The 14,227-nt window shown below is 43.9% G+C and overlaps 1 long non-coding RNA gene across 4 annotated transcripts; it reads right to left on the reverse strand.

The window, feature by feature from the left end:
• Positions 1-2,819: 2,819 nt before the first annotated feature.
• LOC123426448 lies at positions 2,820-5,444 on the reverse strand. 4 transcript variants are annotated; one of them, XR_006622213.1, is made up of 4 exons: positions 5,252-5,444; positions 4,607-5,124; positions 4,455-4,526; positions 2,820-3,496 (listed from the first exon to the last, which is right to left on the reverse strand). It is a non-coding gene; the product is annotated as an uncharacterized LOC123426448 (long non-coding RNA). The 4 variants fall into 4 exon arrangements; XR_006622210.1 differs by lacking the exon at positions 5,252-5,444 and having other exon boundaries at positions 2,820-3,063; positions 3,408-3,496; positions 4,607-5,245; XR_006622212.1 differs by lacking the exon at positions 5,252-5,444 and having other exon boundaries at positions 2,820-3,063; positions 3,348-3,496; positions 4,607-5,245.
• Positions 5,445-14,227: the final 8,783 nt, after the last annotated feature.

The raw sequence follows: 14,227 nt of genomic DNA on the forward strand, positions 1-14,227 counted from the left end.
ACAGACTCGTTATTGCCGCGGACCCATGGGAGGGACATGGGTGAATCTCGAGCTAATCTTACCCTGATGCACTACAACCCTGCCGCGGACCCATGGGAGGGACAATTATCAAGCAACAGTGTATTAAATAAAGATGTGTTGTAACACGGATTACCAAACATAATACAAGTGAATTTATATACAAAATGCAACAGTCAAATTACTTAATATAATGCTAAAACACATGAAAAATTACTTGAAAAGGTCTTGCATTTTCATATTCCAAAACACATCATTAGACATCAAAGGTTCAATAAGCTACAATATAAAAACTATAATTAAGTTTTCAAGTAGAACATAATAAAATGCCCAAATCAAAGTACTTAAATTTGCTGAAATATAAGAATTACCCTAAGAAACTTGTCCATATTATCCATACAGTAAAAGACATGTTCGTATTATCCATAGTACTTCAATCCAAGAAGAAACTTGTCCATATTATCTGCATTTAACAAATAAAATTATAAATGAGATATCGGAAATTGTGAATCCAATGATGCATACCTAATTACAAATAAAATAACATCTAATGCCCTACGTTTTGCCGAAACACAATGATTTAAATATTTAAATAATATTTAATCCGATAGCCTTAATTTCATAATACGATTGCAACTTACAAAAATATTTAGGACAAACAACACAGAAAAGGGTTAAATTCGAACAAGAGATGACTGTAATCTGGACAAAAAAATATCGAAAACACATTGATATTTTGCTAACAAAGAGGAAGAGAAAATTACGACGCGCTGCATCATCGCAAGGGAGGCGTGTATGCATGGTCATCGCAACCTACAGCTTTAGGTGTCGTCGATTGACAGCCTGCCGACTGCTGCCACTACGTGGATGTTTGGACCAATCATGAACCAATCTATACTGCGGGTTACTTCAAATCGTCAGGAACGAATGCTGCTGCTCGTACGTTCGGATCGATCAGATCTTTGCTGCCGGCTGTTTCAAATCTTTAGGAACGGATCGATTTGAATCAGATGGATCGATCACTGCCGCGCACATTCCGGTGTGACTGTTTGGGACAAAATAGGAGACGAGAAGGTGGGATTGTTTTTTTTTAGTGGAAGATGGATACGGTTGGCTTCATGCGTGCTTTTTTTAAGAAAGTACAAATACCCGTGCGTTGCACCGGGTAAAAAAGAACACAACATGCTTCATGTGTCATTATGTATTATTTTTTATATCCAATAGCAAAAGAATATGTTCATTGTAATGGGGGACACCCGTGCTTTGTTTCAGAGAAAACACAAAGACTCCTAGTCCTCCACATGCGTCAGCAGATCGGGCAGACCGAAAATCGCAAGCTCCTCCTCGTCCTTTAAAATCGTGATTTCCTCCTCATCCCTTGAAACGACTTGCCGGTGTATCATCTACACACCATGGATCGTCGGTCGTGGTTGGCTTCCAATCTATGGTAAGAAAGACGACCATGGCAATGTATAGTAAAAAATGATTGTGTCCATCAAAACATCCATCAGCGTGGCATGACATCACCTTGGCATTGCTGTTGCCACTTTTTCATTCCCATTTGTCTTATAAAACGGAACACTCTGAGAAAAACGAAGTAGCTCACTTGGTGCCACCACAATGTCAGATTTCTCCTTAATTGTCGCAAATAAACTGACAAAGCCTTCAATCCTGACTAATGGGACAACACTAACACCAGCACTAACTGAGAAATTTGACAGGACTTTCACGACTTCATATTCATAGGATCTATGATTATCTGCAATTGATCCCCATTGCATGTTCCATCCCTTATAAAGAGCCCATACCTCACCTTTATTGGGATGTACTTCATATTTCCTCCGTTTTCCTTCCATAAAACAATATGTGAAAACATGAGTCTGTCTTGCGATATATCTATTGTTGCTAAGCTAAAGCTTCCACAAGCAACGGGCAATTCTTCATCAGACCATTTCACCTCTGCTTCATTCATTCAATGCGCTCCAGCCAAGTGAGATGAACTTTAAAGTTGGAGGCATCAAAACCTTTTATTTTAGCATAATATCTTGGCATGCCATCAAGGTATCAAAAAGGGCCCAGATCTGACCAATTGCAAACAGGTTAGCATCCCTCAACTTCTCAAAATCGAAAAATCTGCATGAGGGAAAGAAAGCTTCACAGAATAGCAAGGTTGATTTTGACCAACAGTATGTGTAACTTCTGCACTGATATTGTCCTGATCACCTATATCTAGAGTTTTAGCTTCCTCTTGGATGTCTACTTTTCCAAATACATCAGATGGAACCGATTGCTTGTCAACATTAGTAATGCCTCATCTGGCATCTGTTTTATTTCTACAATTCGATGTACCTTTGCTCGTGCTGTAAAGATAGATGCTCTCCTGGCATCTGTTTTATTTCTACAATTCGATGCTCTCCTGGCATCTGTTTTATTTCTACAATTCGATGTACCTTTGCTCGTGCTGTAAAGATAGATGCTCTCCTTTCGATGGTAAACTTCGAACCCCAAAGGATATATGCCATTTTAAGCATGTTTGGTCATGTGGCCCTGGTTAAGCTCGTATCATCCTGATATGTCCCTCAAAAAAGATGAATGCGCAGCGGTGGATTTCCAGATCTCAGCCACCACTCGCGTCCCGGTGACGCTCAGGCCGCAAATGGCAAAGCTGGTGCCATGGTTTAATTTTTTAACACGCTTTGGTTGTCTTACTTAAAGCAAGAGTAATATGGGACATTAATTTTTTAACTCGTTGCGCTCCACTAAAAGAAGAACTTAATTCACAAGTAAACGCACATGGGACATTATAACACCAACAGTGATCATTTCGGCCAAGTAGTAGTATTTCTCAAGTACAACAAGCCATCATAATCATAATTAGACAACAAGTCAAGGAAGGAGCAAACTCTAAGGACATTCTGCCTGTGATTGTTTACACAGATATAAATAAATAAATTCCAGCTCAAACAGAGTAAACTGCCGGGTCGATGAGGTTTTGTTTTGTTTCCTTTCTTGTTACTCGTCAAACAAAGCAGCGTTCTTCCTCTCCTGAAACGAACAAAGAAATATTCAAGATCAGTGAAGGCACTGCTAAAAATTATGTGGTGCCGGGTAGAAATGTTCACCCATAATAAAAAGGATAACGACAACAAAAATATATTGTCAATAATATGCCCAGAGGCCATATGATTTTCAAGTTCCAAACATACATATTTAAGATGATATTGACAGCCAAAGTTTTTTAGGTTTCACTTAGCAATGTGAAGAAATATCATTTATTTGTCAACTCGAGGAATTTGTAGACTGGAGGAGGTAAATGATTAAGGAATGACCTCACTATCTTATAAGCAAACCAGAAGAAACAAAATATGAAGTAAAGGAAACGGCCCGACCCAGCGTAGGAGTTATTCATATGTGCCAAACGACGATCCTTGTTCAGCTTCAGAGCTCTTCCTTTCTCTTCTCCAGATCTAAAGATTTTCTGCAAGTGTTTATATAATTTCTCAAGTTCAGGAATCCATCACTTGACAAGAGATGAACAAACAAAACAAAGATAAAGAAACTATGCCCATTTACAACCAAGCAAAAAGCATTAGGCGGTTCTGAAAAGGAGTCTGAAGTTTGAAAACACATAACAATGGAAATTCCTTTATCATTCTGGGGGTGTAGGGATCATGAGATAATTGAAGACATAAAAGCATATTTGCATCCCTAGCGCTGGTTGCAAAGTCATCATCCTTTTAACAATTTTATCATTAGCTATCTTGCACCCATCCCATAGCACCTATGGAAGCTAAGGTGCCGCAAAATAATTACATTTAGAACAAAAACAGACATCAAAAGAAAAGAAAATCTAAGCATGTGAAGCTTAAATGTAGTAAGCCTTTCTTCTACCTGAACACCAAACGTAACACCTCTTAACCTCTTAGCGTTGGTGCTAGGTGCACTTTTAGTGTCAGCAACCACATGGATGCAGATGCACTAAGCAGCCTCTAACGGTACAGCCAAAGCCTCTCTAACAGTGCAGCTTGAATTATAACGATAAGCAATCTCTTTTCTTGTCCACAACAGAGGAAGGTTGACACAAGATTTTCAAGGACAATAGTTCCCCTGTCTCATACTAAGCCAGATTTTCAAGGATAATAGTTCCTGTCTCATACTAATCCACGAGCATATATATGACCCAAGACACATCGACCATCAACCTTGCCTTAATTATTTCTAATCTAGCCTAATCCCTTGCTAAGAGTGTTTCGTGTCTTCACTGTTGGCATTCTATGGAATCAATCATATAACAGGTCAGAAGTCCAAGACTGCTGGGGTAGGCATAATTCATTCACATTTTGTAAATAACTCTATAGACCAAATCAATTATCTTTATTAAAGCTCTCCACAACAACCATCATTGCAAATTAAGGCCTTGTATGTCTCAGTTTTACCTTGTCATTCGATGACAGCGTTTCAGCCTTGCCAGCCTTGATGTTGAAGATATCTTGAAGAAGTCCATTGTCCTATATAGGAAACAAATCTAGCATTTGTGACATGCACAACTAAATTAGCAGTGGGAAACAGACCACTCCAAAAATGTTACCTGCACATGCTTCAGGAAGCCTCTCCCAAGGAAACGCTTGAAGAAGTTCAACTCATGATCAAGGGAAAATTAGCCAAGACATGTGAAATGCAACAATTCAGGAACCACTGAAAGGAAGAAGCAGCCAGATCCTAGAACGGTAGTCATTTGCCTTGGCCTATATCAACAAAAACAACAAACACCGTCAAATCTATTCAGATCACAATGATCCAAGTCATGCACAACTGTAACATCATCTAGAAGCATTTGCTCCTCCTTAATCCGGTGATTAACGTCTGTAGCAGGATGAGGTAGCAACTGCTCATTCTCCACCTGCTCCTCGGCATCTTGCTTTAGCATTGCTTCCTCATTGTTTAAAAGCATTTGCTCGCTCTCAGGTTGTTGATCACCATGTCCATGCTCGTTGGCTCTCTGATTTACAAGCATCTGCTCGCTGTTCTGGTAGTTCTTATCTAAATCATGCATGCCAATACCCTGATTTAGAAGTACCTGATCATCCTCCAAATGTTGGTTTTCATCTGCATGTTTATCTTGAACTTGGTTATCTGGAGGATCATAATATGCTTGTTGGCTCATCTGACCAACTAAATCAGGCAGAGAATCACAAGCATGTTCTCCAGGAGGATCACCGAGAATCTCACTCACTTCACAGATCGCACGAGTTCCGCCGAGCTTGGGGTCGTCTCTGGCGTGGAGAACGTGGTGCTGCTTGGGGCTGGGGTCTTCCCGAGCGTGGAGAACGTGCTCGGGGAGGACGCCCTGCACGACCAGGTAGTGGGCGGCCAGGCGGCCGGCCTCGAGGAGCACGTCGGTGGACCAGCGCCGCTCGGCGCAGGCAACGAGTGCGGCCGCCGGCGGCGGGAGGGGCTTCTCGTCCAATCGGCGCGGGGGCGGCGGCCGTTCGGGGCTGCTGCGCCTCGGCGGGGCAGCGGGTCGCGGGCCCGGCGCTGGTGGTGGTGGTGTGGCCGCGGGGAGGGCGACGGCAGGGGCGGCGGGGACCGTCGGCGGTATCATCCTCCCGATGACGGCGACGGCGGGGGCGGGGCTCGCGTCCGCGGATGCGCGACCTCGGGTGCATCGGGCCCTAGGAGGGGCAGAGGGATGGGAAAGCCTCTCCCCCCGCGGCATGGGCCGGCTGCAGCGGGGCCCGGCAAGGGACGGCTGCGGCGGCGCGTGGCAGGGATGGGGCTGCGGCGTAGGCCGGTGGCGCGCGACAGGTGGAGATGCGTCGGAGGTGGAGATGCAAGGCAAGGTCACCGTGCGGTTTTTTTTTCTTTTCTCTTGTCCGTAACGATTCGATTGACTTATCAAAGGACTGCGGGTTGAATACCAATAAACAAAGGGGGGGGGGGGGGGTTTTGTAAAATTGCCACGACGGACGGAAGAAGCGCTCCGTGCTTTATTATTAGGGAAGAAATGCTTCATGTGTACAATATGATAAGTGCTCTGTACGTGTAGAGACGTGGGCTGCTGGAAGCGGGTCAAAGGGAGCCTGACGCGGCTGGTTTAATGGTCATGTAGCATTCTGTGTGACCCACCCTGATGCACTCGGCTAAATGCATGATATTTACCACTAAAAAATATAATGGACACCGTAGCCTATACCATAGGGTCAGCCCAATGGGCTCCGCCCCTGGTAGGGACGGTGGCTCGTCTTTTTACGTGCGTTAGTGATGATGGCGTCGGTCTCATCTGACGGACATCACAATCGCTTTCGACAACAGACGTGACCGCTTTTGCGGTTGCTCCTCCTCGTCATCGGAGGAGCCCACCGTCGTGGATGCCGGTGGCCCCGGTGACCTAGAGTGGCGGCGCCACGATCCGCGAGACGATGAGCTCCCACTAGGGCCGCCTATCGTCGCGGAGAGCCAAGACTTTGACATCACCGCTGGCTTGGCACACAGAGGATACATAGAAGGGAAAACACGGGAAGGGGGAGGAGGACGGTGCGGTGTTCTGGACGACGCCGGAGCGCGGCTTAAATAGTCGTGGCCAGGCGAGGCGATGGGCAGTCAACGTGCTTCAATGTGGCGCAACTGCTAGTGTTTGTTTTTCGGGACGCGGCGAAGCCTGAGAGGTCGCGTCGGTCTGCGTCGCCTTTTTGTCCGGTCAAATCATGGCTTCAATGACTGTTCAGATCATGTGATGCGGTGCGTGGAAGGTCGGACTCCCAAACCACCCCCCTCACACACGTTTGTCTTTGATTTACGTGAGAAATCGCCTTTTGAACACCTCCGCGGACCGATAGAGCACCACATTGTATGACTTCTGTGGCCCAGACGGATGTGGTTTGCAGGTGGGCATTGAAGATGAAGCTGGATCCTCTAACACGCACAAGGAAAGCGACAAGCTACAGTAAACTTTGTGTATAAAATAAAAAAGCGATGTCAGGGTGCTAGAACTGTTTGCAGATCATTGTGGAGCCGGTATTGTTAGATGATTACTGTTTGTATATCCTGTGTTAGATTATGATTTTAGTAAAATCTGGTGAAGGGATGTCAGGTTATTGTAGGTCTCCCCGACTACCCTTCCAATGTTAGAGGATGGGGATCCAACGCCCTTAGGCCTAGCCCGATTGACAGACATAACAGTACTAGTCTCAATTCTCAAAGCATGCCTCCATTCCCAGCTACTCAATCCCGATTACTAAGAACGAAGTCGGTGTATAACATCTACGGATATTCAGGTTTAGCAAAACGAGCTAAAGGCAAGAGCATTGCTTGCAAGCACCCACAAGATCTTAAGTGTAGTAAAGCTAAAATCCTACACATATTGCAAAGAATGATCAGTACATATTGCAAAGAATGTCGACGCGATGTTAAATGAGAGGAATGTGAGGGTATTCAAGAAGCGTTCGACACCTCCACCTTACATCATCAAGTCTATCAAAGATGAGGCAAAAGCTTTGGGTGACAGGGAGGACTAGGGATGGTTGAGAAGAGGATGGTTGATGGTGGCTCGAGACATGGACGCCGGACTGACGGCATCGGAAGATGGGCTACACGGTTGGCTCTCCTAAAGGAGGGGATCCACCTCAGATGACACGAACTGCCGGTGTAAACAAACACTCACGCCGGCGGCTACGCTACGTGGCTACGAAGAAGAGGGCATCTCCCTGGCCTACACAACACGCATGCATACACGCGGCTGTGTGCGAGCGGTTGCGGCTACGCGGCTCAACGGTTCAACTCCGGCGGCTCTTCGATCTAACGCGGTAACTAGCACGGAGGCAAGGAAAGTGGGGGTGCGCGCTCACCGAAAGGGCATAGAAGAGGGGCTCGCACGAAGGAGAGGGGAGGACGGCGTCGACGTCGTGGTTCTGCTGCACAAGAGGTTGCCGGAGGTGGAAGAAGAGCCGGTCGTCATGGACGTCGAGGTGGTCGACCTTGGCGTCTGATCTCCGCGGGAACGGAACCCCACGGTCCTCCGCGAGCTCCTGGTCCAGTCGGGGAAGAAGAGGGGCTCTGCTACACCGGTGACGAGCTGTTGCAGGAGCCGGCCATGGCATGGTGGTGGTGCTCGGGGCTCGCCTCGACGAAGCTAGGTGGGAGAGGAGGAGGAAACGACGATGGTAGGGATAGAGGAGTCTGCGGGCTGCTTTATAGCTCGAGACTCGACCCACGGGCCGTCTGATCGAGGGAAAGCATGATCGGTGGCTACCATGGCGTCGTACAGTGTTGACGCACGCGAGAGGAAGAAGGTGTCGTCGACTGGGCTCTGGGCCGAAATCAACAGGGAGTGGGCCGGCTACTCTCCCTCTTTGCATAAAACTTTTGCAAAATAAAAATAGCAGGGCTTTGAATAAATTACAGAGGCTAAAATTAAAAGGGTTTTGATAAGATAAAAATATATTTGGTCTTCTAAAATCTTGCCATTATTTATAAAAATAAGTGGCGCATTTTGGGAGAGCAAAATACATTCCTTTTATTTGAAATGGGGCTCAGTTTAATTAAAACCAAAAGTAAAATGAAATCAAACTAGAGGGGGTTGCACTCCACAATTAATAAGAAGATTTTTAGAAGGGGAGGAACATTTTTATGAAGGCAAAACAAAACTTTTAAATCTGCCACAAAATAAAAGAAAGAAGGGTTTTAGGTGCTATGGTGCAACAAGAGGGTTTTGAGGAGAATCCTTGTTGCACCCAAACATAAAACAAACACATGCCACTTCATACATTACACTCACACTCAGACACCAAGGTGCAACACAAGCAAAAGATGAATGATGTTATGCATGATGCCATGATGCAACATAAATGTAGTTAAGATCCATCCCATTCCACTTAACATTAACATAGCAAGGTTGCCATACAAGGAAAGATATACAAAAGGAAGGTGATGCATTGGGACTTTTACAACTCTCCCGCACTACAAGAGGATCTCGACCCGAGATCTAGGAATGAAAAGGGGAAGAGAAAGAGCAAGAGTAATAGGTAAAACTTAGTCGCTTTTTTCACAAACGAGTGAAACCAACGATCATTGAAGGTTGCAAAGAGATGAAGAATGATCTGAGAAACAAGCAAGAATTCAAAAAAAGTCGACATCACTTCGGTAGGAAAGTGAGGCAAAATTTTGATATGATGGAAAGATCTTGACAAGATTCACAACAAACCAACTAAATTGATATGCAAGGAAAGAACATGAAAGAAGACACAACACTCCGTTTAAATGAATAAGGAAGGAAAGAACACGATCTTGACAAAACTAGATAATGTATAAAACAGAGCAACATCACAAGAACTCCGGAACAAGAGAATAGAAACTAGATCATTGAGAAGAAATAATGAAGAAGAAAATGACAACTACTACCACAATTGAATTTGAGAAGCATCTTACAAGAAGGATTGAACGGAGTTGTTGGAAAACCAACAACGAAAAGAACAAGTTTGTTGTGGGCTTATGGAAACCATCTCAAATAATTAGGTGACAACCAACCACTAACGGAAACAAGGATTGATTGGGAGCAAAAAGATAAGCACAACTTCTAACACCAAGAAGATACATAGAGGACTTGGATTAATGACAAGCACCATGATAGCAACAATCCTTAGACAAAGCTTTAGGTGAAGTCTACATCAAGATATCTCAATGGGGAAATCATGGGTTTAAAATATCTCATGATTGAAGGAATTGGTGGGTTTAAATATCTCATTCTTAAAACAAATTCCCTTCGATACTACTCATGAATCAAGAATGCTATAACACCACCTCAAAAGGGAAAAGAGGAAGAATTGCACTTGAAAATGGAAGAGACATAATTTTTGAGATTCTCCAACAAGAATCTTGAAGAACACCATGATAATGAATTAAATCTTGAAGAACTACCACGGCGAACCTCCGGAATGAAAGGATGATATAAAATAATTGAAGGTTAAAAGGAATAAGATTCATGCCTTGCCATGACTTAGATGAAGCTTCATGAAGAGATACTTGAGAAATGCTTGGCACTCCGGGAAAACAAAAGATGAAGCACTTAGGATAGAATATGATATCATGACCCACTCCGGAAGAAGAATTGAAATCATTTGATGAAACAAGAATAAGAATTATGTTATGCTTATCCTTCATCAAGTTAAATTGATGACAAGCACAGATTTAGCATACCACTTATTCTTCTTGAAAAGATTGGAGATAGAGAGGTAGAGCAAAATCTTGAAGAAGTCTTGAATAAACCACCGAAATAATTCACACCTGAGAGAAAACTTGAACAAGGCACCGGGATAATTTGAGAGACGAACGAAGAGACAACAATTGAGAATAATTTGAGGATGAAAGCTGAAAGCTGAGAACGAAGAAATCTTCTGAAATGATGGCCGTCGGAGGATCGAGAAATGAAACAACTCTGAAATGCACCAGATAGATATGGAAGGAACTACTCATGATCGAAAACAAATGAGAGGACACACAAGTTGAGATGAAAATCTTCAACATAATGGAGAAAGATTTAAGAGAAACTCTCCTTTGGTCTTCGAAGCTGAGAATGATGACGCGAAACACCACCAAGAATTACTGAGACACTCCGGAATAATGAACAAGGAAAGGTTGTGCTAATGATGAGAAATAAATTTGAAGTGACCTTGACGAAGGAATATGACTGATGGGTTTCATACTTACATCACACTTGAAAAGATTTAGAGAACTTCGTGAATGATTAGAAGATCCATGTAAGATCCTAGGAAAACCTGTGGGTTATGGGCCCACTCAAAAATACACCACTGTTGAATGGATTGCTTAGAAAGAGAGATATTGCACCGGACAAATCAAAACTTGATGAGGTGAGAACCTCGAAAAAATTGAAAGGATTGAAACAAAACACAATTCTTCTCACACAACTTCAGCATTCCGGATAGAACAGAGATTGATGCATAACAAGAGAGGTTTGAATATGAATTTCCAACATGGGAAACATTTAAAGGATGAAAAGGATATGATCGACACCGGAATCTTGAATTGAATCCATCAAAGAAGAAAACAAGAATGGAGAATGATGAACTCGAAACTCCTGAGAATCTTCAGAATGAATCACCGGGAACAAAAGAAAAGAAAATATGGCGGAAGTAATAATGAAAGGAAGACACTTGGATGATAATTGAATCATTGAAGAAAATGGTGGAAGGGAGGGAAAAACAAAGACAACTTGGGACAGATGAGACGAACTCCGAAACGGAATGAGAGATAGATCTTGCAAAATTGGAGAGGACTGGATTACTTGAACATAAGCACACTAGACGAAGAAGAATTGGCATCATGACTCCGGTTGACTAGAATTGATAAGGCAATTTGATTTAGCAAAAGGATCAGCATTCTCATTGAAATATGAGAACACCTCTTGGAACATATGTGAAATCACCACTTGACATCGAAGCAACTCGAATTACCATACTCCAACAAAACAAAGGATGCGGCTTACGAAACAAGCGAGAACAACTTCATGACAAAGATTTTGTCCGATATTTTCGTGGATAGGATCGCACGGGCTCGGTCATACATTGGATTGTCGTATTGAAATGACGCGCGAATATGCTCCCTAGGCGTAGCGAACTACAAGGCTTGTCGAAGCATACCGATGACATATATCGAGACTGTCCTTTGTAAAAACGACCGTGAACAAAGAATCCACTAGATGTCGAACCCCAACCTCACATCATGCATTTGTTGGAAGATTGTCCTATAGGTAACTACTTGAATTCCCACCTAAGAACTCCCGAAATTTTCTAGTCATGCAATCGGGTCCACAGATACAAGGAGTAAAATCCATCACTCAACTCCTAGCAATAACACTAACCCGTACAGTGTATCACATCCGTCAACACGGGATACAACTCCGAGCGTCCATTATCGTGGACACGCCTATTCGAATAGATATACTTCCCTCCAGGGGTGCACAAGCTTACCCAACATGCTTGATTAACTCTGCCCATACACACTTTCGTGGGTCATGCCCGGCCTCGGCTGATCGACACGCCATAGTCCTACCTAGGCTCAAGAGAGTGACCACACACCGTCTACATCCTAATCACAAAGGGTTCATAGGACAATCTCCCTTCAAAATCCTGCGCATTGTGAGGATGGTTGGTGTTAGTCCTGACACCTCTTAATACAAAGACGGTGCTTATGCGGGCCACCCGGGCTCGTGCCGCTCAACCATGACATCTGAAGAGCTTTCGAGCAAATGTACGGCGCAGAGTGCCCATGCTTATTCCCGCGTGGTGCTTAGTGTGAAATAGGCGAGAGGCCTTCTCAGATCACGTATCCAAACCCATTAATGTTTTGCTAACTGCGGTGATGATCAATGATCCATGATATGTAGTCCCGTCGCCCCATCTCGAGGACTTGTGGCAAGGTCCAAGAATGCCCCGCCATGCCTCGCCACAATCACGCGGTATCCACTCATACGTCCATTATGCATCATGCTTTTATATCGATATTGATTGCACTATGGGTTGTTAATACACATTATGGTACTATACTTATGCCTTTTCTCTCTTAGTTTACAAGGTTTACATGAAGAGGGAGAATGCCGCGAGCTGGAATTCCGGACCGGAAAAGGAGCAAATCTGAGAGACCTATTCTACACAACTCCAAAAGTCCTGAAAACTTACTGAGAATTAATTTGAAATATACAAAAAATATTGGGCGAAAGAAATACATCAGGGGACCCACCAGGTGTCCACAATCCAAGGGGCATGCCCTACCCCCCCTAGGCGCGCCCTGCAGGCTTGTGGGCCCCTTGGCAGGCCTCTCGTGCCCATATTCTGCTATATGAAGGGTTTTGACCTGGAAAAAAATCAAATCAGAACTTTCGGTGCGAAGCGCCGCCTTCTCGAGGCGGAACTTCGGCAGAACCAATCTAGAGCTCCGACGGAGCTATTCTGTCGGGGAAACTTCCCTCCCAGAGGGGGAAATCAAAGCCATCGTCATCACCAATGATCCTCTAATCGAGAGGGGGTCAACCTCCATCAACATCTTCATCAGCACCATCTCCTCTCCAAACCCTAGTTCATCTCTTGTATCCGATCTTTGTCTCAAACCTCAAATTGGTACCTGGGGGTTGCTAGTAGTGTTGATTACCCCTTGTAGTTGATGCTAGTTGGTATACTTGGTGGAAGATCATATGTTCAGATCCTTAATGATTATTAATACTCCTCTGGTTATGAACATGAATATGCTTTGTGAGTAACTACGTTTGTTCTTGAGGACATGTGATAAGTCTTGCTATAAGTAATCATGTGAATTTCGTATTCGTTCAATATTTTGATGAGATGTATGTTGTCTCTCGTCTAGTGGTGTCATGTGAACGTCGACTACATGACACTTAACCATTATTTGAGCCTAGGGGAAGGCATTGGAAAGTAATAAGTAGATGATGGGTTGCTAGAGTGAAAGAAGCTTAAACCCTAGATTATGTGTTGCTTCGTAAGGGGCTGATTGGGATCCATATGTTTCATGCTATGGTTAGATTTATCTTACTTCTTCTTTCGTAGTTGCGGATGCTTGCGAGAAAGGTTAATCATAAATGGGAGGTTTGTCGAAGTAAGGGAAGCACCCTAGCACCGGTCCACCCACATATCAAATTATCAAAGTAACGAATGCGAATCATACGAGCATGATCAAAACTAGCTTGACAGAAATTTCCATGTGTCCTCAGGAGACCTTTGCTTTATATAAGAGTTTATACAGTCTTGTCCTTTGCTACAAAAAGGATTAGGTCACCTTGCTCCACCTTTGTTCCATTTGTTACTTGCTACCCGTTACAAATTACCATATCACAAAACTATCTGTTACCGATAATTTCAGTGCATGCAGAGAATACCTTACTGAAAAGCGCTTGTCATTTCCTTCTGCTTCTCGTTGGGTTCGACAGTCTTACTTATCAAAAGGACTACGATAGATCCCCTATAGTTGTGCGTCATAATCCACACGCACCTTAACTGCGGTGACGATCAGTGACCCACGATATGTGGTCTCGTCGCCCCGTCTCGAGGACTTGTGGTAAGGGCCAAGAATGTTCGGCCATGCCTCATCACAATCATGCAGGAATCCACCCGCTCCACACATCTCATCATGTTCAAGTAGTAAAGTTGAAGTAACCATGTGTCTATAACATCAAAGGAATCCTAAG

This window comes from Hordeum vulgare, chromosome 2H (genome assembly GCF_904849725.1).
Source record: "Hordeum vulgare subsp. vulgare chromosome 2H, MorexV3_pseudomolecules_assembly, whole genome shotgun sequence".
Taxonomy (NCBI): domain Eukaryota; kingdom Viridiplantae; phylum Streptophyta; class Magnoliopsida; order Poales; family Poaceae; genus Hordeum; species Hordeum vulgare.